The sequence below is a fragment of the Hyaena hyaena genome, unplaced genomic scaffold (genome assembly GCF_003009895.1).
Source record: "Hyaena hyaena isolate Hyena2069 unplaced genomic scaffold, ASM300989v1 scaffold_150, whole genome shotgun sequence".
NCBI lineage: Eukaryota > Metazoa > Chordata > Mammalia > Carnivora > Hyaenidae > Hyaena > Hyaena hyaena.
In genome coordinates this window covers 272,225-298,861 of record NW_024080782.1, presented here as the reverse complement: position 1 = coordinate 298,861, position 26,637 = coordinate 272,225, and the positions used below count along the sequence as shown (strand labels likewise).

The following is a 26,637-nucleotide window of genomic DNA, read 5'->3' as shown; positions in this document are numbered from 1 at the left end:
GCATGACGGAGGCCTTCAGGGAAATACATAAACAAGGGAGCATCCAAACAGTCCGGTACCAGCTCCCACAACGAGGAAGCTGGGGAGAAGAATGGAGGCAGGGGAATTGGGAGAAGGGGCATTCCAGGAGGTGAGACAGCCTTCTGCCTTGTCTTCCTACGGGCCTGGAAAGTCAGAGCTTCTGGACTTGTTTTGCAAGCAGCTGGTGGATTTCTGGAAAAGCTAGGGCTGACCTTTTGAGGGAGACCATGGTGTGGTACTGGCTGCAGGACAGGGTAGATTCTATTCTTAGGGGCATTGACACCCAGTTAGCACCCATTGGCCTCAGTGTCTACACCTGAAAAACCAAGGTGCCTGAGCCTCATCCTCAAGGGATTCTGATTCAGTCAGTGAGGAGTGGGGTGTGGAGGGAGGCTGAGACCCACAGCCCAAGTCCCCAAGGGCTGCCATGGATAGTTCTGTGGGTTTGCCATGCAGTCCGCACAGAGTGGACGACGGTCACTGCACAGACCCAAGGTCTTTTGGTTACATCATTGTTGACACATGGCCTCACAGCTGTATTGTCCCTACAGACCACACCCCTTGTCCATCTTGCAGAGGACAGTGGGCAAGGCTCTTTTCCTGAACTTTGGATGAAGATGTAATAATAATGACTTATTAATAATAAGACTCACGTGGGCTTTTCATACATATGATCTCATGCAATTCTCACCGTAACCCTGTAAGGTTCTTACAATTACTGTGTCTGTTTTATAGAGGGGGGAAACTGAGGCAGAGAGAGGTTTGGAACTTGTCTGAGGTCTCTGGTGGGTCATCCAGTTCCCCAGTAAACAGGCTTCCCCATACTGGGCGGGACAGGGCTATCACCCCGGTGCTATCCTGATCGTGGGCAGCCCCGTGCAGGGTCAGGCCTCTGTGGCCTCAGTGAAGATGAAAACCCCTCTCTGCCTGCCCAAGAAGGTGCTGTGGGAATGGAGAAGGGCTGGCAGGTGGGCTATGACCGTAATTATTGCCCCTCACCTCCTCCCAACTTCCGATCGGAGGGAGGGAGGGAGGGAGGTGGGCGAGGAGCTGAGATTGGAGGATCCTTCTCAGCATCACTTTGCTTCCTGGGGCGGCCACTCTTTGTTTCACTTCCTTTGTTCCCCTTCCTCCTCCTGCTGGTGACGTGGTCACCTTCCCAGGAGATAATGCCCGTGTGGCTCTGTCCTGACAAGCCCTTTCGGCCCTATCTCTAATCTTCTCTGGGTTTAGGATTAATAGACTTTTTCCTCGTTTGGGATCAATAAGTACAGAGAGAGGGAGAAAAAAAAAAAAGGAAGGAAAAAAGTCAGCAGGATTAAAAAAAAAAAAAGGTCTGATAAGAATCTGGTCTAGGTCGTAGAACCATGATGTTGCCAGTAGTATCCTTTAAGCTGGGGGTGGCAGGCAAGGGAGGGGTGGGCAGCCAGAAGGTGTCTTGTCTACCAGGACTGGGACAGGAGTAGGGGCTGGCCATGGGACCGCGGGAGTTGGGTGAAGTCACGGGCTGGTTGAGGGGCGCCGGGGACCCTCAGCTTCTGTCCACAGCAGGTTCCAGCCTGAATCTTGGCCCAGGAAGGTCCTGAGCTGCCTATCCTAACAAGCTGCCATGCGCCGGAAGAGCCTTCTCTCCAGCAGCTGGTCCCCACCGTGTGGGAGCAGGGTCCCCAAACTACCCCCCCTCCAGGCCCCCAGGAGCCCTTGAGCGTGTGGACTCTTTAGCTGAGTTTGCCAAGCTGGAGTCGCAGAAGCCAAGCTCTTTCTCAGTATTTCACAAAGCCTAATGGAAATTACACATGTCCCCTTGATGAGGCTGCACGGAGAAAACAAAAATAGCACCTCGCTGCTTTTAGCAAGAATTATATCCACTCCGTGTGGCTAACACTGGTTGCTGCGTGCCGATCTGCGGCTCTGATTAGCCTTTGATTAATAAAAAATGGGGAAGGGAATCAATTATTTATTTAATAACAGCAGTTTGTTTTAAAGGCAAAAACCTTTAAGAAAGCAGAGGACTTGGGGGTGGGAGCGAGCCAACTGAGGGTCTCTGGCGAGAGGAGTTTGGGAATGGAGACCCTCCACTGTGGAGTTGCTGTCCTCCTGTGCCCAGGCTGCAGGGCGCACTGTGCCCAGCACTTTCTGCATGTGGGATGCAGCCCCGAGGGAGGGGAGCCAGTGCAGCTGCGGTTCTCAAGTGCAGGGCAGCACACAGAAGTCAGGGGGCAGGGCACCTGTGTGCTTTGGTCACTACAGGGCTGATCCTGGCTCCCAGCGGGATCTCTCTCTCTGACCTTAATCTCTCGAGTGCCAACCCCAGGAACTCTCTTGGAGCAAGGGCTTGAGTGGGTGGCCCCTTTCCCCAACTGCGGCTGGAATTCCTCGAGCATTGAAGGTGGCTTCCCTCCTCCTGGCCAGGCTCCTCTCTGCCTTACTCACACAGCCTTCTCCTTGCAGAGAGCACTTGTGCTGACCTTTGCATTTCTCAATCATAGCCATTCATCAAGGGAAAGATCGAAGGGCACCCCGTGCAGCGGCTCCCCAGGTCATCCCTCAGGAGACAGTCTTTCTTCTTTGGAACGTTCCCACACTTTGAATGCATGCTCCCGTGGCAGTTTGGGAAAAGGTGGCTTTGTGTTTTCTTTCTTTGTAGGTATTTTGAGGGCAGGGACTGCATCTCAGCCACCTTTGTAACCCCTGCCCAGAGTGTGGGGAATACCGGATGGAGTGGCGGATGTTAAGATCTTTTGGGGAGCCTGTACCCCATTGACATCTGGAATAGCTTTCTGATTAGAGAACACATCTTTGAGGGAAATGATAGTAGCCTCTTTGAGGGAGGCAGAGGAAACACCCTTTCCCACCTGTGATATGCAGATTAGGGCACATGGGTCATGAGTTTGACTTTTTATTTTCTGGACGATATGGAATTTTAAAAAAAAGTCAAGTGACACAGTGTTAATTTTCTGACAAAATAATGAACCTAGCCTTTTGTCTATGGAAATAACTGCACTCCCTCCCTTGACGATGTTCAAACTCAGTGTTTTCATCTGTCAATTGAGGTAACACTTCCTGTCCCACTGTCCTCATAGGGCAGTTATAAACCTCAGGACAAAGAGAAGCGAAGAAAGAACTTTGCAAAAAGAGGAAGTGCTCTATACACAGAGTGTGTATTATCTACTTAGGTAATTAATGATTGCCTAAGGTTATTGTCTTAGTGCATCTTCTGGAAAGGGGGCCACTGTAGAACTATTTAGGTGCCAAGTTCTGTCTTTCTATTTCCATTATCTGGATATCTCTTATGGAAGTTAAATTTCCCAGAATTATCTGGGTTGGTGCCATTACTTTCTTCTGAGCTCACTGGTGTGGGTGGCCACTTCCAGCGTGAAGCCTCTCAGCAAGCTGGCTCGGCCCCTCCCGATACCATGCCCTTGGCTTCCTTCAGGGCTGGGCGTCTGCGGGTTCAAGGCAGAATGTCATGTGTACTTGTGCACAAATGTCTCCATCACATTGGTGGAGTGCTTTGAGTTTTCTGAAATGTCTGCTTTTGTAGACATCATGCCATGAGCTCATCCCCTGTTCCCTGGATGGGAGTCGGGGAACCCCAGAGAGTGTGCCACATTTGCTGAGCTACAGAGAGCCAATTAGACCTTCTGCCTCCAGCATGGCAGGTGAGGAATATGGAGTTTGAGAATCAAGGGTTTCCATCGTGGAGTTGATGTTTCTGCTCACCCTGCAACCTCCCCAGCCATTGCCCTCTCCAGCAGGAGGGTGATCTGAGTGGGGGACTTTCTGATTCAGGGAATAAGTCACCTGGTAATTCAAGGGGTGGCTTTAATGAACATGGCTGTGTGGGACTCCCAAGCTCATAAACCAGCTGAAGTAAAAGGCAACTATTCACATGCAGAGGATTCTTTCATTTCTAAAAAGGATTCCTTATAAGGCTCTTCAGATGAGCAAATAGCACATTTCAATAGGATTCATTGTGAAGAAGAAGAAGAAGAAGAAGAAGAAGAAGAAGAAGAAGAAGAAGAAGAAGAAGGGAAGGAAGGAAGGAAGGAAGGAAGGAAGGAAGGAAGGAAGGAAGGAAGGAAGGAAGGGGACAAAAATGAAGGTAATAACAATTTGCCTTCACTATTTCAGGAGCACCTCGTGTGAGAAGTGAGGCCCACCTGTTTCTCATCAAAGTGCCTGCAAGTCCCTCTCCTGGAGAAAGTGGAGAGCTGCAGAGAAGGGGGACATATGGGGGACTGGGACAGAGGCGTTGCCGTGATGACACCTTTCCTTCTCTGAGTGAGGGACACCTGGCATCTCCCTGTCAGGGGGCGGAGAGTAGGAGAGGTCCTGGAGGCAAGGGCTTGGATTGGCCAGGTCCCCACTTTTCAGCTGCTTGTCCGGACCTGGCTCCATGGGGTGGATGGTGGAGTTATTCCAAAGACAGATCTTTGACCCTACTAGGGACCTGGTCACTGGGTCCTGACAGATTCCTGTCTCTTATTTGTTACCGACGGGCACCCATGGGCTCCTGGCTTTGGCAATATTTGCCTTATGGCATCAGAGCAGCGTTTCCCGTATTCACATAGTTAAATTAGTTAGCTGGATAGGAACCTCAGAGATGATAGATCTAGTTGTCAGTTGTGACTTGGTGCTAATGGCACTACAATTTGGTTACAGCCCTCGCCGTCATTAATCATCAGCCCCCAGCCGGCTGCATACGGGGTGCTGGGGACGGGAGGGTGGGGCTGGCTTGGGCAGAGATGTGCCCAGCGCCCAGGCTGGGTGTCTCTCTCTTCTTCTGGAAAGTGCTCAGGCTCAGTCACCGGGCCGGCTGCCGTCCCTCAGTTCCAACCGCCACCACCGCCACCAGCACTGCGCACCTCTATTTATTAGCATCATGCTACTTATGCTAATAGCAGACCGTACACTATTTCTGAGCATTAACATCTGCTCCAAGCAGCCGACTTTCACTTACAGAAACTGATTTCAGCTCAGTCAAGCAGATAAACAGAGAAATCAAAGCAGGTGGCTGAAAGTGAAGGAGGAATTCTCAATTCCTGCATTCAACCGATGAACTTCACTAAAGCCATAATTAATATTCAGATAACTATATTCCGACACATAGAATAAACAAGATCATTTAAAGGATGCAAAATACATCCCCAGGGCCAGAGGGGAAGGAATGGGAGGGGAAGAGAGGGAAGGGAAGGCAGAGGACTGAATATGAATGCAGACACTTCCAGGCTGGGCTATTGTCTGCAGTTTCAGCCTTGGAGGAGAGGAGCCGAGCCGAGCCTCCTGGAGCCCCTTCTGCAGGCTGGGAGGAGCCAGGCCACTTGCAACAGTGTGTGAAACACGGGGAGTCTGAGGGGCAGCGTCAGGCAGGTAGAGGCGTCTACACAGCGGGCTGGCGGAAAGCTGCCCTCTGCCCTCCTCTCCTCCAGAAGCTGTTTGAAGGAGGGCCGACCCTGGGGCCCCAGCTGCCCAGCCTGCCTCCCTGCACCCAAGCCATCTCCTTCTATGGAATGCCCTGCTGACAATCCTTCCTGCCTACGATTTGCAATTCTAGAATTAAAAATAACATCTCTGTATGATTTGGACGAGGCAGAATCCAACTCTTGATATTCGAAGCTACAAGGCAGTGCATGCCTTATTAGGTCAATGTACATCATTTTGTTGTCTTTCCTAGTTGGTCATTTCAGACGTGTTAAAATGAGACCAATGCCATCGTCCGGGACAAATTCTGAAGCCAATTGTTCCTGTTCTCCAAAAACCAGCAGCCCCGTGGCTCTGAGGTTGAGACTTCCAACCAGCGGGCAGTCCCCCTGTGACTTGCAGACGCACATGGCAAGATCCTCGCCCCGACTCTCTTTACCCCGTTAGTAGAGAACAACAGTGGAGTGACAGGGAAACTGAACGGAACCCATCACCTGGTGTGGTGCACACTCCCATGTGTTTGTGTTTGTGTGTGTATGCGCGCGTGTGCACCCACCTCTGTGGGTTACAGATAGAGTATTCATATAAGTGTATTATTTAAGGATGTATATATGTACCAGGAGCTCAAGGAGAGAGTAAGTGACCAGGACCCTGTGTGTGGGATCCACACCAGCCCTGAGCCCTGGTGGAGGGTGAGCAGCCACCAGGAGTGGGGGGAAGACCCTGAGGAGAAGCCGCCTCAGGTGTGCCCTGCTGTCACAGCACTGTCTCAGCCAGACCGCCATCTGGACCTGCGCTGGCCATGCTGAACGGAGAACTGGATGGGTCCCTTGGTGCAGAGTCCCTTGCTAACTTTTGCTCTGCTCTGTTTTGGTTCCTCTAGCTGCGAGGGCCCTGTGGCTAAACATGACAACAAAATGTTATTGATAACTTTAATTTCCACTTTGGGGAAACATTCATCTCCTTCCCCACGCCCCTGCACATATGTCCTGTTTATGTTCCCTCCTCTGAGAGCGGTGTTGACAGTGCTGGGAGCCACGAGCTGCATCCCGGGTGCTGTCAATACCCCTCTGGAGCCACTTGCTTTTGTGGTTGAAATTTCCCCCGATGCCTGGAATCTTTGATCTTTTCTTTCCTTTTCTTTCTTCCTTTTTTCCTTTTTCCTTCTTCCTTCCTTCCTCCCTTCCTTCCTTCCTTCCTTCCTTCCTTCCTTTCTTTTTCTTTCTTTCTTTCTTTCTTTCTTTCTTTCTTTCTTTCTTTCTTTCTTTCTTTCTTTCTTTCTTTCTTTCTTTCTTTCTTTCTTTCTTTCTTTCTTTCTTTCTTTCTTTCTTTCTTTCTTTCTTTCTTTCTTTCTTTCTTTCTTTCTTTCTTTCTTCCTGGTTTCCTTGGAAATGACTGTGAGTCACACTGTGGTGTTTGCAGCAATGGGGAGAAGTGGGCGGGTATTCCCTGGAGGGCTGTTAGGAAGGGTGGGGGGCAAACAGGCTCCCCCAGGCCAGCTGAGTGCTGCTCAGGTCAGTGTGGCTGTCGGCTGAGGCTGGTGGTCTGCAGGAGCCCCTGCAGACAACTTTAGGGACAAAGGCGGGTTGGACCGCTGGGAACTCTCTCTTCCCCGGAGCCTGACTCTTCTATGGCTTTCCTGTCATGCCTTCTCTAAGAGAACTGGCCAAGCGACAGCCATCTTTCCAGCCTGAGCTAGGTGTCCCAGCTGCAGGGCTATCCTGGGCACCTGTGTGGTGGTGGGGTCTGTCCTACACATCTTTACCTAATTCGACTGTCACAATCACGGTGTGCATTGAGGAGGGAGTTATCATTTGCATTTGCAGCGCTGAGATGGAGCCAGAGAGGTTGTGACCCCCCTGAGACCATGGCGTGAGGCGGTCAGTGGCAGACAGGACTGACGGTCCTCACCCCCAGCCTGGCAAGTCTGATGCGCTCTGCCCCACCTTGCACCCACACACGACCTGCAAATGTGCACATCTGTCTCACAAAACCACAGGCCCCTGCAGACGGCCGTGCACCGCGTGTCTCACAGACTCGCGCACACAAAGCTCCAAGGGCCTGGAAAATGATGAGGATGACACCTCCCGGCCGACGTGAGCTGTGTGCTGCTGGGCGAAGCGTCCGCGCCTCGCCAGGGTGCTCTGGCTGACTGACTTCACAAGATTCATACGCGCAGAGCCCAGCACAGACGTGACCTGACACGGCACCGGGCAGCTTAGCCGTCGCCGGCCCGGTGCGCAGCACGACTGGCTCCTGCGCCTGGTCACCCACCCTCAGCTGGTGTTCCCGACACCCTCCTGGTCACTCTGTGCTCCAGGCCGCCCTGTCTTTTTGTCTCGCACATGTTCCTCTCCCTCCACTCCCTCCTCTTCTCCCCTCTCATCTCCTGCTCTATTACCACCTTGATCATACGGTCATCTGAGTCTCCAAATTGTCATCTCCCAACCAGACATATGCTGGCTCTCAGAGCGAGAAGAAAAACTGAATTCAGACCCAATGTCCTTTGGAGTTTGGGAGATTTCACCCAGGCTGGACTGAAGCAGGCCTGTGAACACTCTGGAGACCTGGGCTGGTTGGCCAGGAACGGGGCTCCTATTCAAGAGGAGTCCCTGGGAAGTCCTTGGAGAGGGGTGGTCTTCAAAAGGGTGACCCAAGCGCTGACCGTGAGTGGCCTTTATCATTAAGGCAGGAAGGCTGGTTCCTGGTCGGTTCTATGTAAAAGGACACAGCTTCTCTGTCATGCGTCTGCAAAAGGACGTGAAAACTCCCGTCTTTGGAGACTGTTCCAGGCTGCTCTCTCCACCTTGACTCCACACGTCCAGAATGACAGGACCTCTTCCCCATTGGTTGATTAGGGGCTATTGAGGGATGAACCTCAGAGGTGGTGACAGATGGAGAGTCCCCTCCTTTTGATTTCTCCGAATGGAAACTACAGAGAGTACACCATTTTATGTCACAACCAGGCTCAGGCCCATCATGGGAGAAATCTCTTTCATTCGACCCCGGCTGCCACCGTTACGGATGTGCCTGATGCCGGGAAGCGCCACGAGACGTCCCCCGTCCACCCGCGCAGGCCCCTGTGACCCCACCTCCACGCGGCAGCTGCTCAGGTAGTTCTCTCATCTGGTGTCCCATAATTGCGTCACCCCACGCAGGTGTGTGAGTGGGCAGATGTCTACGCCCTGTGGCCTGAGGGCCTCAGGCTCTGAATCCAGAACTGGGGGCGGCCACTCTACGGCTGAGGCTGCGCAGTACTCCTGGTGCCCTCTGCTGGCCACATCTGAAAACACAGGCGGCCTCTAACCCGCGTCTGGGCGGCACCTTCGGGAGGTTTTCAGGACAGACAGGGCTGGCCGGGGAAGGACGGACGGCTCAGGTCTCTCCCCGCGTGCGCCTCCGAGGTCCCCACTCTGGACCGTACGCGTAGGGGTACGGCCCCTTTCCCTCATCTCTCCACGGTGGGAGGCCCTCATGCTTGGTTCGGGTCTTTGAAAGTCGTGTGGTCCTGTGCAAGGTGCCCAGCCTCCGGATCGCATTTTGTTCTTACCCATCCTTCACCGCCCATTTCCAGTACTAGTTCTTACTGGTAATCTTTCCCCCACAGGACCCCACCCCCCTTGGAATGTCTGCTTCACCGTCTACAGCCCACGCCTTGGGGCATCTTTCTCAGGCTCTCAACGTCTTGGGGGCAGACACTCCTGTCTTTTCTCTTTTGGATTCGTGCCCAGCACCCACAAAGCTGTCTTTACACCGAAGAGGCACTACACAAATACCTGTTGAAATGATTTGTGTTACAATGGCTGCCTCGGACTAGAAATTCCCGCAGGGGCCTCTGTGGCTCAGATTCTTTTTCATTCTAATTGTCGCTTGTGGGTTGGTCTCATCTCCCAGGTGAGACTTTAGACCCTAGAGGGCAAGGTGTGGGGGAGTAATCCCTGCTGCTTCACTGAATATAGAAAGCAATTCTGATTTAGTAAAATATTTACACACAGGACTCTCTCTCTTTCTCTCCCTCCCCCTCCCCGCTTCCAGTCCCTCAACCGGGACATTTTTACGGCACAACAGGAAGATGAAGAACATGCTAGGGCCCAGCACCTCCATCTCTACGCCCCCTCCTCTGTGTACCTCCTCTCATCAGCACCCCATCTCTACCCCACGGAGTCTGCAGCCATTGCGCCCTGCACTCAGGCTGGTGGTGTCCCCTTACAGCTTGTCCAAGCGGCTCACCCAGCCCCTAAACTTCAGGCGTGAGGGTGAGGGGGTCTTCCTGTCTCATCAGAGTTCTCAGTGCCCTCCCTATGTGCCTCTTCTCCAAGGCTGCCCCAGCGCAGCAAACACCACCTCCTGAAAGCGACAGTAACAGCTAGCGGTTATTAATAGCTCACAATGTGCCAGGAGCCACGCTGAGAGCTTTGCACGTATTATCTCACGGAATGCTCCTAACAACTCTCCTCCGGGCTCTATTATTATCTTTATTTTATAAAGAGAAAGCTGAGGTACAGAGAAGTGAAGCCACTTGCCTAAGGTTACACAGCTAGGGAGTGGGAGAGTCAGCATTTGGACCCAGTTTGAGTCCAGAGCCTGTGGTTCATAACCCTCTCCCTCAGGCAGTGGGATGTCTGGGCGGTGGACAAGGGCTAGGCACCTCTCAGCAGACAGACAGACAGACAGACAGACACACACACACACACACACAGCCCAGGCGCTGTGCAAGACCAGCATTCCATTGCCCACATCACGTTTCCACACACGCTTACATGTGTATTGCCTGCACAGTGCTCTCAGGGCCTTACTTTCCGCCATGAAGGGAAAGTTCTGTCTGCACGAACACAGTGGCCACTAGTTCCTTGGGCTAATGATCACTTGAAACACGGCTGTGAGACTGAGGAACTGAATCTTTACATTTAAAGAAAAGGGATTTCAATGTACACATAAATAGCCACCCTCCGGCTTGGCTGAGTCAGGGGACGGTTAGGAGGATGAAGAAGGGGTGGTGTGGCCCTGAGGGCAGCGCAGCAGCAGCACCTCGTTGCCCGCTCAGGACAGTGTGAATGCATCTCTGTGTGTGTCCTCTCCAAAGGTCCTGCCCCCCGCCCTGGAGGGGCCTTTGGAGCCTGCCCTCCTGACAGTGGCCTTGACCCAGGCATCTCCTAGATGGTGATGAGGAAGAAGGATTTGGCTCTAGGTCTCCCAGGAGAGCAGCCTGGGTGGCCCTGAGGGCACCCTCTGCCCGCTCTCTCCCTCACCCCAGCCCAGCCTCCCAGAGCCTCCCAGATGCTTGGGTGAATCATTTCAGCTGCAATTTGTAAGTAAAACATCAGCTTATTTCTCTGTGTGTTGCTTTTACTCATTTTTTGTTTTTTTTTGTTTTTTTACTTTAAAAGAGTGGGGGGAGGGGAAGGCCAGCAGCCTGCCTCAGGCATTTGGTGGTGGCTCAGGGGGCCAAACAGAAGTCCCTGCAGGGTGCTTCCCTCCTGGCGGGGGAGGGTGGGAGGGTGGTGGAGCAGGGGTGTGAGGCCACAAGGACCCGGGCAACGGGACTGGGACCAGGGCAGGCAGGGCTGGGGAAGGTGGGGCGGGAGGCCTCAGCCACCGCAGAGCAGGGAGGAGGGAGCCGGGCGACCTACATCTCCGCTGTGAATCTGGCTGACTCACCCCTGGACAGTTCCCGCTCTTCCTCCTGGGTGGAAATGCAACCTTGGCATCCTGGGAAAGCAATGCTGCAAGAAAGGGCAGGGCAGCAGCCCAGGCAAAAGCCGGAGGGATCGAAACTGCAGCGTGAGGGATTGAGGGGGGAGCCTGGCCAGGGCAGACCTGAGCTGAGCTTTGTGAGGTGGTACCGGGGCGAGGGGAGCAGAGGGTGCCCTGCGTCCTGTCTCACTTTCATGCACGCCTGGCCCCTTAGTGTGTACCGCACAGCCTGTGACCTCTCTGATGTCCAGGACCACACTGGGGAAGAACAGCAATCACATCTGTGAAGTCTTGTTTAATTTGTTCTAACATAACGGGCTTTAAATACCGCGATACAAGGATGCCTCTCACATTTGTATCCCCGGCCCAGATCTTCACTCAGCTCCAGGGGCCACATCCACCCGCCTTCTTAGCGTCTCCGTGTGCACTTCTAACTGGCATCCCGCTCTCTGCACAGCCCAGACAGGATGTTGATCCCCCCTTCCTAAAACATGTTCCTTCCCAATAAATGCCGCCACTCACCGCTGAGCGGCTCAGAGCTTCCTAGGTCCCCCTCTTTCTCTCACTCCACATCCAATCCCTCAACAAGTCCTGGGACCGGGTACTTCCTGCACCTTCTCTGCACACCCTAATCTGCATGCCCTTCACCTCTCCCCTGGCTACCTACCTTCACCTCTGCTCTCCTATAGCAGCTGGTTCCACACAGCAGCCAGAAAGATCTTTATGAAATGAGCATAACAGCCTGTCACTTCTAGGTTGGTTTTTTGTTTTGTTTTGTTTTCTTTTCTTTTGTTTTGTTTGCTACACTTAGAATGCAATTCAGACCCCCTCTTGACATGCCAATCCTGACACAGCCCCCCTCCCCCCTCCCCCCCCCTTCTTCTTCTCTTTCCCTCCTGTCACACTGGGCTTTCTCCTGTCCCTTGAACATGTGAAGCCTCTTCCTGCCTCAGGACATTTGTACCTGCTGCGCCCTCTGCCTGAGGAGCTCTCTCCCTCCATCTCTGCTTGATGTTTGGATCTCAGCTTCACTGTTAGTTCCTAAGGGAGACCAACCTGTCACACAATGTAGAGAAGGCTTTGTCACTCAACACCTCACCCATACACTTTAACCCTCAGTATAGCACTTACCTATCAGGACTTTAATTTTTTATTTTAAATTTATCGTTCAACTTCTCCTCAGGAGGATCTAGGCTGCCTTGGTCACTGTTGTGTCTCCAGCAGCTAGACTTGTGCCTGGCACAGAGCAGGTGATCGATAACTATTTGTGAATGAATGAATTATTTAATCCTGATGATGTTTGTCTGAGAAGGCTTTTTGCCTGGGGTAGAAGTGTGAGCTCATGAATGTGTTTCCTGGACTGGCTCTTGTGTACGAATTGCAAGACTAATTAAACTCATACATATTTGTGGAAATGCAAATATAATTTTATTTACCAATGACTGTAATAAAGGTAAATGCTCCTTACTTAAACAAACAATTCACTTTGGGAATAGAGCTGTAAACAGAAGCAATAAATAAACACTCGTTATTGAGTGCTTGCTGTGTATCCGCTGAACTTCAGGAGCTGCCTGCTCTGATCTTCCATCACCCCACTGACACCCACGGAGGCGTCCTTATTCCCAGAGAGGGGGCTCAGCCACAAATGGCACGGGACTCAGCCAAGCACATGCCTCTTGGGGCCACCGCTTGGTGTCCTGGACCTGCCACTTCCTCACGGAGTGACCTGCGAAGTTACTTAAACTCTCTGTTCCCTTGTCTGAAAAATAAAGATAGACACTGAACTCCTCCTAGGGGCCTTGGGAAGATTAATGAGATAGGACATTCGAATGCTTGCCGTCAGGTTGGGCCCAGGGTAAGTAATAAAGACATGTGAGGCATTCTTTTCTTGTTATTATGATTATTACTGTTATACAAGCCTATTCTAGGTGTTTCTACATGTTCTCATTTAATTGCTACAATAACCCATGGAGTCAGAGTCATTCTTCCTGATTTATAGGCTGAGAGCTCGGAGCTTGGGGACTAAGATGCTTGTGGTCACCATCCAGCTCTCAAGGACTGAACCTCAAGGCCCTTGGGACTCCAGCTCCAGTGCTCTCTGCATGGCACCACCACTGCCTCCCTTCGTTTGTGGGGAGAGCCTGGAGCTAAGAGAGCTACCATCACACCCCACAGTCATTTAGACCCACGGCCAAGCCTCAGTCACACTCCGTGGTCTCATTATTTCTAGTTACCTCCAACCCCTACTGTGGTCTCTGAGCGACCCCTCAAAGCTTCCCATGCTCGCCCCCACCCTCCACGAGTCCTAATGCTTGTCCACCCTGGACTCTAAATCCAGCACTAACTTTATATCCTGTGGTGCTCGGTTGTGAAACAGGGAGCATTGTTAGAGGTGGTTAGTCTCACCTCCATCCTCAGGTGAGAAAACAGGGATCCAGAGGAGCCCAGCGACTTACTCCAGAGGCCTCCTGGGCTGGAACCCAGGGGTCCACCTTCCTCTGAACGCTGGGAGCAGCCTGACCCACCTCTCGGGACACAGGCATCTCCCTGGCCACCAGGGGAGCAGGTGAGTCCGCATGAGGGCATATCCCAAGTCAGGCTGCTGGTGGCGGGTGGGGGGTAGGTCGTGTTTTAATTATGCGTTGGGCCTCGGTTTTCCCAGTGTTTCCTCTCAGTCTGTTAGCCTCCCCAGGCAGGGGCTGCGGACCTCCCTTCCACGTCTCACACACTGTGCAGCCCAGCGTTGGGTGCACCGTAGGCAAGCAACAGCCCAAGACTCTGTCGCTGGGGCTTCTGGGTGGAGCTGCCAGCCAGACCTGAGGAAAATCACGGTGACATTCACAGCAGTTATCTTTGAGACGTGGGAATAGGGGTGCCTTTCTCTTCTTGCTACCTTCTCATCTTGTTTACAGTTTCTATCATGAGTATTGCTCATAGCGTAAAACATTTGTAATAAACGGAGTATTTAAAACGCAACCGGCCTTTGCTGGGGCCAAAGAGAGAGTCTCTCCAGGTGAGTGAAGAAGCTACCGTGGACCTGTGGGTGAGATGTGCGGAAGTCTGCTGGGCACACAGTATCGCTGTCCCGTCTCACCTTGGGGAGCTCACAGTCTAAGGAGAGGCCAGCCAGACCCGCACTAGAGCAGCCTGGGTGGTGCAGAGGGTCTGAGGCCCTGGCGTGGGAGATTCAGTCTCAAGGGGACTTAGAGACTGAAGGATGAGGCTGCAGCCATTAGAAGCTTCCTGGAGGAGGTTCAGCGTGGCCTCTGCAGAGGAGAAGGCTTCCCTCTGGGGGAAGGAGAAAGGAAAGGAATGCACGGTGGGGGAGTGGGGGTGGGGAGTTGTTGGGGGGGGAGGGGAGCTGCAGAAGGCTGCCTGAGCAGAGAGGCACGGATGGGACTGATCTCCCAGGGAGGGAAGCACAGAGCAAGGCAGCAAGGTCTGGGTTGGGAGCCCGTTTGACTTCTTTTCCTTTTTCATTCATCATATAGCTACACGTCATTGCAGGCTTACCATGTTGCAGGTGCTGTGCCAAATACTTCGCCTAGATTACTGTAGATTACTGTATTTTGTACTCAGAATAAACCTATTTAGGCAGTTTGTATATCCCCACTTGCTAGACAAAGAAACTAAGGCTGGCCCAGGAGGAAAAGCAACTTGCCCACAGTCTCCCAGCCGGTCAGTGGGCACAGCCGGAGTCCAACCTCAGCGCTGTCTGTCTTACAGCCCATGTGCCGCCTCCGGAGTCCTCCCTTCCCACTGAACAGGGTCCAGCAAGGCCCAGGAAGCCGCCTGAGGTGCTGAGCAGGACAATGACTGCCTGGAGCCAGGAACAGAATAAAGTTTGAACCATGTACCTGTTAGTGTGTGTCTCTGCGTGTGCAACTGTGTGTATCTGTATGTGTTTGTGTGAGTGCATCTGTGTGAGTATATCCCTGTGCCTGAGTGTATCTGAGTGCATGTCTCTATTTGTGTGAATGTATCGCTGTGTGTCTCTGGGTGGGAGTGCCTCTATGTGTCTGCGTGTTATCTGTATGTACTGTGCGTGTGTATGAGTGCATCTGTGTGTATGTCACTGTGTGAGTGCATCTGTGTGTGTGTGTGTGTGTATGTGTATGTGTCTGCATCTTCACGCAGTGTCTGTGTGTGCCAGTGTGTGAGGGTGAGATGTGAGAGAGATCCAGGCCCTCTTCCTACATGTGAGGAAGACATGTCCATTCTGGCAGTTGTGACAACAGCCTACAGAGGGGTTTTATGGTACCATTACCTGGGCCTGGCAGTGCGGAGGTCATTTCCCCGGGGAGGAAGGCTGAGTGCCAGCGGCTACAAGACACAGGAAGGGAGGGCATGCTGGGAGGGTGTCCAGCTTTGAGGCAGGAGGAAGCCCCAGCATTCTGACCATGTGGACTGCGTGCCGACCACGGGCTGAGGAGCCTCCAGAAGGTGGCTCTGGGGACCAGGCATTGGTGTGCGCAGACACTCCTGAGCTGTTCTCCAAACTACAGGGTCCCTGGATCCGTATGCAGGGAATTCCAAGGTTTAGGGAAGAGGCCAGGATCTTTATTTCTCACCAGATTCCCAGGGGATTCTGACACAGCGGACCTGGGAAGGGCGGGCAGGGGCAGGAAGAGAAGGCAGGCTTCCCCGAAGGGCTGTGTGTGCCCTCAGGCTGACTGCTGAGGACTTTCAGGCAAAGCACAGATGACGACTGTGAGCACAGGGTAGCGCGCTTAGGGGCCAGTGTGGTGGGTCCCTTCAGATGAGTGACGGAGGTAACCGCTAAAGCCGTGCCTGTGACCCCAGGACCCCTGGGAGCAGGTAGGACTGGCCTTCTTCCCACACACTGCCTGGAGCTAAGCCAGTTCATGCACGAACCAGGCTCGGGGAGAGCCTGCCCTTTGTGTCTACACCCCAGGAGCCGGACCAGCCTCCAGATAGCCCAGAGATGAGGCAAAGGCACAAGTCCCCTGTAGCAGATGTGGGATTTGGGCTCAGGGACTTTGTGTGTCTGCACAGAGGGACAGGTCCAGGAAAGCAGAGGTGCCTTCAGGCAGAGAGCATTTCCAGGAGCCCCACCCCAGAGCCTCCTTTGCACTGTCCTTCCCTCAGGACACACTGCGTCCAAGCCCTGCCTCTGGCCTTGCTGGTCAGGTTCGAGCACCATCTGCTCCCACCCAGATGGAGGCAGTGGGGAGGGCGCGCTTTCTCTTCCCGTGGCTGCTGCCCCCCGGCTCCCTCTCTCCGTTTCTGTCTCTATCTCTGTTTCTGTCTCTGTCACACACAGACACACACACACACACGCGCGCGCGCACACACACACACACACACACACACACAGCCCTGTACTTTCAGCTGTCTACAAGAGCAGCTAGGTGCTCAGGGCTACCTTCTGGGGAGCCCACAAACCCCAACCCCCTCTTCTTCCGGTCTCCCAGGGGAATCTGTGGGCAGAATGTGAGAAAATGCCACAGATGGCCCAGCTGTGCGTCCAGGAAAGCAGCGAGGTCTCTGGGGGACACAGTCTCACTTAGTGTCCCACTCAATTAGGCTGCCCACAACCACACGTGTGCAGAACCCTTCCTTCCCACAGACTTTTCCCACACTGGTCTACACCCTGGCCAGGACCCCTCAGAAAGACCCCCATATTCACACACTGGCAGAGAATTGCAGGAGTGCCCACCCCGGGAGCTGGACCCATCTTTTCTGTTGTTTTTAACATGCACTTGGTAGAAACTCTAGTCATAGATACATACACAATCTGTCACTTAAAAACTGGCCCACCCGAGCCTGTTACAGCCCACATATGCCTGCATACACGCAGCACGTATGAACACATACATCCACACATATCCTTGCCCGTGTTTTACCAGCTAAGACTACAGTGTGCTTATAGGGAGGTGGTGTGTGTGCATGTGCACACACCACACACACACACACACACAAACGGACTATTCTCACAGCAGCTGCAAGGAGGGTTGCAGATGATTCTGGAGCTCTGCTCAGACCCAGAGCTTTAGGATGAAGGCAGGGGTACTTCTCATATGAGATACCTTTGGTCTGAAAGAATAGGTGGGGCTCACCTGGATAGAAAATCCCAGAATGAGAGAGTGTTGCAGCCTTGGTGGTACAGTGAGAGAGCCCTACGTACATCCTCCCTTCTCTTTCCAGAACCAGGCCAGAACACACAGCTCTCCTACACTTGACACACGCATATGGACCACACAACACTAACACACACACACACACACACACAGATACACATACACATACACACCAAGAAACTCACAAGACACAGCCTAAGTGCAAAACATAAGGAAACAGCATGTAAGCACACAGTATGCCTCTAACACACACTACACGCTTGAAGCACAATCCACATCGTGGTCATTCACAGTCCTCTCTCTGCTACCGTTCCCCAGCAATGCCAGCCTCACCCCTCACAGCCTGTCAGCACAGCATGTACACGGGGGACAGGGCTATGTATGCCACCTCCGATGACAATCCACAGTGAACTCAGCACACACAGTGCAAGTCTGTGCGTGACAAAGCCAGCCTGCCTCTTATCCCAGGAAAGCTTCACCTTCCAAGTGCTCTGTTCTTCCTGTCAGTGGTGAAAATTTAGTGAATTCATTCCTAGACCCTCAGGATTTTATTCTAAAGAAAAGAAAACCATAGGTTTCCCATTCTCTGATGAGCTCCCTGCCAGTCTCCTCACCGTGTGTGTGTGCGTGTGTGCGCGTGGGACACATTCTGTGCCAAGCTTGAGCCAAGTATAACCCTGTGAATGACAGGGGTCCTGCAGGCTGGGCACAGGCTTGGGTGGACAGCAGAGGACTTGGTGTGCAGACATCGGCCCTCGCTCTGAGCCACAAAGCGAGGCAGCGTGTGCACCGGCGTCCAGGACAGACCAACTGTAAGCCTACAACTCTCCTCTTTTCCCGGTGACTCTTTCCTTTCCCTGAGACGCCTCTTCTGCTCACAGGCCTGGCCACGGCCAATGCACGGGACTAGGTGGCCCTTGGAAGGCCTGCCCCCAATTCCTCCAGAACCTGCCTTTGGTCTTGGTCAGAGGAGCAGAAATTTGGCTAAGATCGTGTGGGTTGACGCAGAAGGGAGATTGCAGACAGAGCATTCTCAGCAAATGCCTTCTGTGCATTTGTTGATTTCTAATGGGGATTTGGCCTTGGCCTTTACGAGTTTCTTGGGCCACACAGGTGTGAGCAAGAGGACTTTCGGCCTCTGGCCTAGGGCTGAAAGGTGAGTTGAGGGGCCCAATGTGCCCTCTGCCTGCCTCCAACCAGGACCCTTGTCTCCTCACTTTCTCCCAACCCACCAGCTTTACTTCTCCTGGTGGAGTTACATAGCAAAATTGTGTCCGTGGTTAATTAGGCCTTATTAGTGGTGTGTGAGTGTGCACGTCTATGAGAGTATGTGTGTCTATGTTCATGTGTGTATCTCTGTGTGCCGGTGTGTTAGTATGTTTTTGTATGCCTATGTCTGTGAAATCTATGCGTGCATTGGTATTATGTGTATTTCTGAGAGTGTATGTGCATGTGTAAATTGGTATGTCTATGAATGTCCATACATGAGTACACTCCTATGTGCGCCTGTGAGTGTGTATTTATTTGTGAGTGTGTCTATACATGTCTGGGTATATGTGCATCTGTATGAGAGTGTGTCAGTTATATCTGAAATGTGTATGTGTGTGTATTTTCAGAGCCATAGAAGGCAATGTGGAAGGCTTTAAAAAAAACCCCAGCTTGTAATGTCTCAGGGCCTCAGTTTCCCTATCTGTAAAAGGAAGGAGATGCAAGAGATGATCGTTATTTACTTCCGGAAGGGAGCTGCAACCATGGAAATGTGGTGGGCTTGAAAACACAACAAATTTGGGAAAAAATCCTGTGTCTCTGCATCTCCCTGGCACATAACCTGGGTTGAGTTACTGCCCTTAGAGCTTCCGTTCCCTTGGCATTCAAACGGACACAGTGACATCTCTGTCACAGTTTTGTCACGAGGATCTGATGAGATAAAATAAGCGAGAGCCCTGTGTGTGTGCCGTGTAGTAGGTGCTTGGTCCGTACTCCCTCCCGTCCACCCTTGAGCCCTGATGTCATCCTGTCGTCCTATTTCCAAGACAGCAGGACTGTCAGAGCTCCCTGTGGTCTGATGGGGGTGCTGGCACTTAACACATGACAATGACCCCAGAGATTTTTAACTTTTTCACCACATTTTTCCTCATCTCAGCTCCTTCCATCCACACTCTGGCCCTAGGAGGTGGGACGAGCGGGTGTCATTGAAATGATTTAAGAGAAGAGGAGGCTGATACTCTGAGTGAGGCGGCAGGGTGGGGCAGGGACCCAGGGGTCCAGCTCCTGGGTGCAGCACATCCGAGGCGCACCAGCCACCTCTGCAGCCGGCAGTGTCCGGAGCACTAAAAACTGCTGCTTCCAGCGATCCCTGTGAAGACGGAGGCCTCTCTTGAACTGTCAGCCAAAAGCAGAGAGGCCCGCCCACGACCCCTAGATGCATGCAGACCTTCCTCTGAATAGATGTGCGGAATCAGCCCTTCGCACAGAAACTTCAGGTCTGACTTCGTGAATGGCGGCTGGGCATTCCCACAGCTGGCTCTGATCTGCTTGCAAGGAGCAGATTTCTTTTCCCCCGAAAGCCAATGGAGTGGATGCCCAAAAGCCAGATTCCTAGCCTCATCACCCACCTTATTCACAAGACTTTGACTCTAAGGGATATTTGCTGGTTTCCGAAATCAACACCACTATAGAGCAGTGTGGCCTGGCTCCCTGAAGGCTAAGGGAAAACATGGTCTTAAGCTACTGAACGAGCCCAGTATCTCAAGGCGATGTCTCAGACGGTGATGCACTCAGTTTCACATTTAACTTTGGGTGGGTCTGTCGGGGAAGAGCCCCAAACAAATCATTTCTAAAATTATGCTTGCCTTTTAGCCCAGAGCTGCCCGGCAGGCCAGGCCTCAGGAACCTGCCTTCTGCCTAGCTGGTGTGCAGCCAGGTCTCTGCCCCCTCTGATTCTCCTATGCCCCCTTTCCCTGGCTTGCCAGCACCGGTTCTGAGCCTAAGCGGCTCGGCTGTATCCCGGCAGGATTTGACCAGATTGTAATTTTCCTTCATGATCCCTTTTCCATTTTTCTTTATAAAAAAGGTATCAACTATACCTGGTTGCAATAGGGATAAAAAAGTGGTAATATAAAAGAAGGCATTTTACCGGTTAAATGCTATATAAATGGAAGGCATACTATACTATAAATGAAATATATAATTTAGCATCTATGATACAGTGTATAAGATTCATGATTTGACTTTAAATGGCCCAAAGATGTTGACACCTAGGTTACCTAGGTATGGTGTAACATACGACTTAATTTGTTTGATAGTATGTGCCGTGATCCAATGGGATTACATAATATCTTATGACATATCATATTCCTCACACGGAGAAAAGTAGGATCAGAATCCATTGACATTAGGCTATTTTGGCATCCGAAACACCAGCCCTAGATTTGTGATTATAACCACTAAAGCTGAGAGGGAGAAAATGAAAAGTAGGAAGGGGGAAGAAATCTCCATGGACCAGCAACGGGACCCACTGGGTGGGGGCAGGGGGTCCCTGGGAAGGCAGATACTCCAGGAATAGGTCTGGGGAAAGGGGGCAGCAGGGAGAGGGTCCTCTCGGGAGGAGGTGGGTGAGTAGTGCTCGGCGGTGATTGTTCTCTTACTATTTGCGAAGCCAGATGAGGAGCTATAGGGCTCGCAGTGGCCCCCGTGTCTGCTGATTAGCTGGAGATTATATTGATGATGTAATAAAAATTCACTTTGTCTATTAAGTTTCACCAGAACAATCAGGAGAGATTAGATAAAAATCAGAGGAAATGAATAACAGAAGGGAGGAGGAAAGCCATGAGCCTTACTCCCTGCCATGGTCCCGGTCTGTCTTCCTTTTTTCCTGCCTCCAATGGGGCATGAGTGAAAACGTCCCCACCCCAGCACCCAGGCAAGTCTAGCTGGAAATGTCCCCGACCTGGGCTGTTCTCTGGGAGAGCCTCACACGCAGGTATGACACCGGTTTAAGTTTACGGACCATGTTTAATATTTGATTAGACCTTTGGCGAGGCAGCCTCTGGGTAGGGAATGAGCTGGGGGATCACCCCTTCGGCTGCCTGGGTCCCTCTGGCCCTGCAGCATCCCTGGCCAGGCAGACCCGTATCTTTCTGAGTAGCCAGGGACCTGCCGGCCTCACAGTGACTTCCTCTAGCCGGGCCGGTGAACAGGTCCCCCCATTAGAGATGTTTCTTATGGTTACAGCCCAGGCTCTAAAAGGTCCCTGTACGAGGCACATGTCACCAGAGATGGTAACACATTAATGTCCATTAGCCGCCAGGGACACATCTGCCCAGTTTGATTTGTCAGATCAGCAGGGGCAGGACTTTGAAAGGATAGGAAAAGGAGGTCACTTTGGGTTGGGAGCCCTTGTCCCGGGAAGGTGGGGAGGCCTGGGAGCACTGGGGCTTGGGGTGCGTGGCCTGGAGGAGAGGGTAGAGGAGGCTTCCACATCCCCGCCAGGAGCAGAGCCCCATGACCAAGTCCAGTTCTGCTCTCCGTCTGAGAGCACCCACCCCCTAGAGTCAGGAAGATGCCAGGAGTCAAGGTCTGTGGAAGGCCTATTAGAGGAGAGTTTGCCTCCCCTAAAAAGTAGGCTACAAGAGTCCTGTGTTTGGGGCCCCAAAAGTCACCTTATGATTCCTGCTCCTCTGGGCTGGGTTTCTCTCCGAGGAATGGAGGGGCCCCTTGATTGCTCCCCTGCAGCAAATGGACTGCCCCAAGCTCCTGGAACTGTTGCCCATACTGGAAGCAGTTCTTCCTGGGATCTACCAAGATGCTTCCATCTACGAGACCATGGTCACCCCAGGACACATTGCCCTCTGGCCTCATCCCCGGCTGTCTGGCTGCCTGTAGCCATTCTGGAGCTGAGGGTGGGCACAGAGGAAGGGTGGAGGGCAGGAGAACACTCTGCCCTCCAGAACCCCAGAGTTTATCTCTGGGACATTCAGCCGAGTGAGCCTGGGGGACAATCTGGATGCTTGCCTTGGTGACGGGGAACATAGCCACAGGTTTAAATATTCTGCGAGTAATTTCTCAGCCCGAGTGGGCTGCTGTTGGGACAGCTGAAGGGCACTGCAGCCCCAGAGCGGGTGAGGCCAGCCCTTCTGTGTGTGTCCCTAACTCCCTGGGACAGACTGTAACCTCTTCATCTACTCCTGATCCCCACTGCTTCTCCCTCAGCCAGACTGGTGGTGGGTCCAGACTTATTCAAAGTGAGAAAGTCCTTTGTCCACTTGCCTGAGAATGAGACTTTGCTGCAGTGGGACAGAAACAAAATGTCATGGAATGAAACGAAGCAAAGCAGTGGGGCCCGTCCATAAGCCAGCCTCCCCTTTCTGTCTTGTTCCCGTGTGCCAGCCTTGGTTTCTTCCATCCCCTCGCCACCTGGGGGCCCAGGGCCAAGCTCCCCTGGGCAGGAAGCCTGTACTCTTATCTGATTACTTCTTTTTTGGGGGGAGGGGGGTTTCTTCATTCGATGCACAGGACATTTGTATTGGATACTTTCATATTTGCAGATTTGCCATCCTCTGTCACACCTGGTTATTTGGTGGTGGTGAGGGTGGGTCCCTACCTTCCAAGGAGAGGGTTCTACTTTCAGAGTCCCTGAGTTGCATGTTAATCTGTGCCTCCTTGAGGGAGCCCTGTTTCTGCTCCATGAGACCCAGGGCTTGCCAGTGGGGACATGGTGTGTCTTGCATGCTCTCCACATTACAGAAGACTGCCTCTGCCCCGTGGGGAGATGTCTGGGGGGTTCTCAGAGGCCAATTGCAGTTAGGTGGATGACACCATGCTCTTGCCCCAGCAGGCTCCTCCTCCTGCCCTAGCTGGCTTCAGGGACCCTCTCTTCTTTGCTATGTGGCTACAGCTGTGGGCCAGACTTTTAAGCATCAGCTAAGGTGAGACAGTTCAGAAGGTTCAGGGTTAATGAGTGCTTTGCAGAGAAACTTGAGAAACTAAGGAGAAACAAACTAAGGCATTGGGGGACAATGTGAGGGGCAGACAGGGGTCTCACACCAAAAGGAGTAAGAGTCTGGCTGCCCAGCCAGGCGCTTGGGTGTGGCCTGGGGCCCTGCTCAGCCATGCTCCCCTCCCCTCCCCTCTCTGCTATCTGCCATCAAAACGCTGTCTGCCAAGTGACCACTCATTGTAGCCTAAGGGCATGCTCTCCCTACACTGAGATACCTCCCTATAATTCACTGGCCCCTCCTCTCTTTAGGGACCCACTCAGCTGCCCAGTCCTGGGCCTTATCCTTTCCTTCTCTTTCCAGTGGATTTTCAAACTTGCTCAACACAATGACAACAGAATTGACTCTAAAATAAAATTTACTCTAAAATAAATCTAATAGTTTAATTATTGAAATAATTAAGACAAGCATAAAGAAGGTCTTATTTTTCAATAAAAAGATTTTTTTAATTGGAAAAAAAATGACGTATGGACATAAGTCAGTACCTCTGTTCTGCTCTGTATCTCACTCTCGTGACCAATGTGACTGAGGTCCCAGCCTCAGCTGGACCTGGGTGGCCCATGGGCCAACGGACCCTAGTTGATAAGTCCTCTGCCTGGGTCTGTTTCATAGGCACAGGGTGGCTGGTGTATGCCTGTGTGTATGTGTCCTGTCAGGGCATTTGGATTTGGACCTGTTACAGTCCTAAGTATGGAAAAGGTTCTGGAGCCCAACAGATGGAATTAAGAATAAAACCCATACTAAACAGTAGACTAAGTATTTATTTTTGAAGTGGAGCAAACGTCGCATCCATGTTGAAACTACAATACTTTCTGGGTTTTCTGATTCTCCTCTCTTGTTTTGGGTGGCTCTGTTTTGCTGCTGCCCCAGGCCCAGGCCCAGGCCTGGGGTCCTGCACCGCCCATTGGAGAAGGGGGCTCCCCTGCATAAGAGGAGTGGCCCACACTCACCCAGTGAGGTGTAAGGAGAGGGACAGGGGGAGGGGTTTGCCCAGCAGCTCCTTCATGGGGAACCCAACAGTGACAGGAGCAGCCACTTCCTTGTCAGGCCCACCCCCCTCCCCACGTGCTCGACAGCAGGAAGTTCTCCCTCTCACCGTCAGATGGCAGGCGACCGCTGGTGGAGAGGGGAGCCTTCCCGAAGTAGGTAGGGGAAGGGTCTAGAGGAGGGGCATGGCTTCTGGGCTCTTGGCTGTTCTTCTAGAGCTCCTTAGATCCAGGTCTTGGGTCCGGAGGGGATGCGGCACTGTGGACAGAGGACGACCTTGGGCTCCAGGACCCCTCCTCACCACACTCCCTCCTGCTGCAGCTGCACCCAGTCTGGGCCGCATTGGGAACAAGTCCAGATATCTGGGAGCCATCCTGGGTGGTCTGGGGGCTGTGCTTCTCCTAGGAAGGCTGGGCCATCAGCATGGGGAGGGAGCACAGAGACCAGGCAAAGCCCGTGTCCCGAGGGCTGGGTGTAAGCACCTGGGCAGAAGTCTGAGTGTGTCTGCAGCTAGGGAAAAGGAGGCAGGTCAGAGGAGGATAGATGTGGCTTGTCTGAGGCCCCAAATCTTCCTGTGGGAAGGGGTGTATCCAGTCCTTAGAACCTCCATCTCCCATTCCAGCCAAGGAAACCACTTCTTTACCTTCCTTTAAAGTCAAAGCCATCTCCTCTGTGCTTTCAAGGTCCATCTTCTATCATCTATCACTAACCAACCATGAGGCCTGGCCTCTAAGGCAGGCTCCCTTCCAGCTGCCTCCACAGGCTCTGGGAACAGAGAAGAGTAATGACCCAAAAGCTAATCAGGCTTTCCCTACTAGCCCTGTTCCCTCTCTTCCTCTCTGAGTCCTCCCCCTGCCCCTGCCCCCCCCCCCCCCCCCCCCCCCCCCCCCCCGGCCACCGTGATTCTCTCCTTCCCTCTCCTCCCTTTCACATGTTGCCAAGGGCTGCCAACGTAGATCAAGAACCCCCAGGGCTGGGGCTCTGGCAGGCAAGGGGGTGAGGGGTCAGGGGCATGCCTGAAGGGAATCCCAAGGCCAAGGATGCAATGGCTTCCCACTGCTTTCCCACGCACTGTGACTGGAGGTGAGCTTTAGGGAGCAATGGCTTTCTGATGTTCAGAACATTCTTGACCCCACCAGACTCTGAGCCCCTGGATCTGCTGCTCTCAAGAACACAATTCTGGTGACTGATTTGTTTGGGCACCTTTTTTCCTGGAACCTCTAAGTTGCATAGTGCACACTGGCGACTCCTGGGGCCAGTATCCCACCACATAACTGGGGATATTGCTTCAGGCTCATGACACCCCCTTGGAGATAGACCTCTTCACACAGCGGGTGCAAGGATGCTCTCTGTGCCTCATCCGGTGAGACAAAGCCAAGCCAAGTATTGATTTGACAGAAAGATACGGATATGTTGGGTGGATAATGGTTAGGGGATCCTATTTCTTTCTTTTCCTGTTCAGAGAACACCTCTCCTCCGCCTCACCCCACTGGAAAGCAGAGGCCAGATGAGGGAGAGTGTTCTCATGGGTCACCCAGGGACACCTCCATTCCCACTGGGCTCCTTCCAGGAGTTCAAGACCATGAAGCCTCTGAGAACAAGGTCCCCCTCTCCCACCATGGCAAGCACTACCAACATCTTCGCCTCTCTGTATATTCTTAGAACCAGTCAATATGATTAATTTTACATGGGTATAATTTCCTGCTGCTGCCGCGGAGCCCTCCCAGCCTCACCCATCAGCAGCGACATGATACAGTTTCTGGTTATATTGGTCAACCAAGATATTGATATTATTAATAATGGATATCTATATGCTGACCTTTGTCCACACAACTGAATCACTCTGGGCTGGCTGTCACATTTCTTTAAGAGCTATTGATAAGCCCATTACTGGAAGGGCATGTACAATCTTAGGTGTGTGCTTTTCACTCACCTTCAAGCATCTCCTGTGAGAATCTACCCTTGTCAGATGAGCTGCTATGGGCACGGCAGTGTGTATAAGAAAAAGTCTACATGCATGTGCTTGTGTGATTAGTGTACACATGTGTGCATACACATGTGTGTGTGAATATGCATGTGAGTGTGTATATGAATGTGTGAGTAAGTCTGTCTTGAACACTAGCCCTTTGAGCGCTGATCAAATAGTCAATTAGAGCATTATAGGGAGGTAGCAGAATCAGAGAGTTCCTACAAATACACTGTGATGTAGTGTTTGATCTTTGGATGCCTCTTGTCTCCTAGGACTTGCGCAGGAGGCTTGGCTTTATAAGGATATTATTAGGTTGATGCCTCGTTCTCTCAGTGTACCTGCCAGGCAAGAGGCAACACTCACTGGAAGCAGTCTGGCCAGAACCAGCCACGGGGAGGGGTGCTGAAGGCCTTGCTGCGGGCTTGACTTTAGGGACATGCTGCTT

At 52.4% G+C, this 26,637-nt stretch overlaps 1 protein-coding gene and 1 long non-coding RNA gene across 50 annotated transcripts in view; both read right to left on the bottom strand.

Moving 5' to 3' along the window:
• CELF4 (CUGBP Elav-like family member 4) overlaps nt 1-26,637 on the bottom strand; it is a 295,672-nt gene that overhangs the window by 259,697 nt on the left and 9,338 nt on the right. The window lies entirely within an intron of this gene.
• LOC120236253 lies at nt 24,055-26,267 on the bottom strand. Its single transcript, XR_005529618.1, has 3 exons — nt 26,157-26,267; nt 24,333-24,481; nt 24,055-24,158 (listed from the first exon to the last, which is right to left on the bottom strand). It is a non-coding gene; the product is annotated as an uncharacterized LOC120236253 (long non-coding RNA).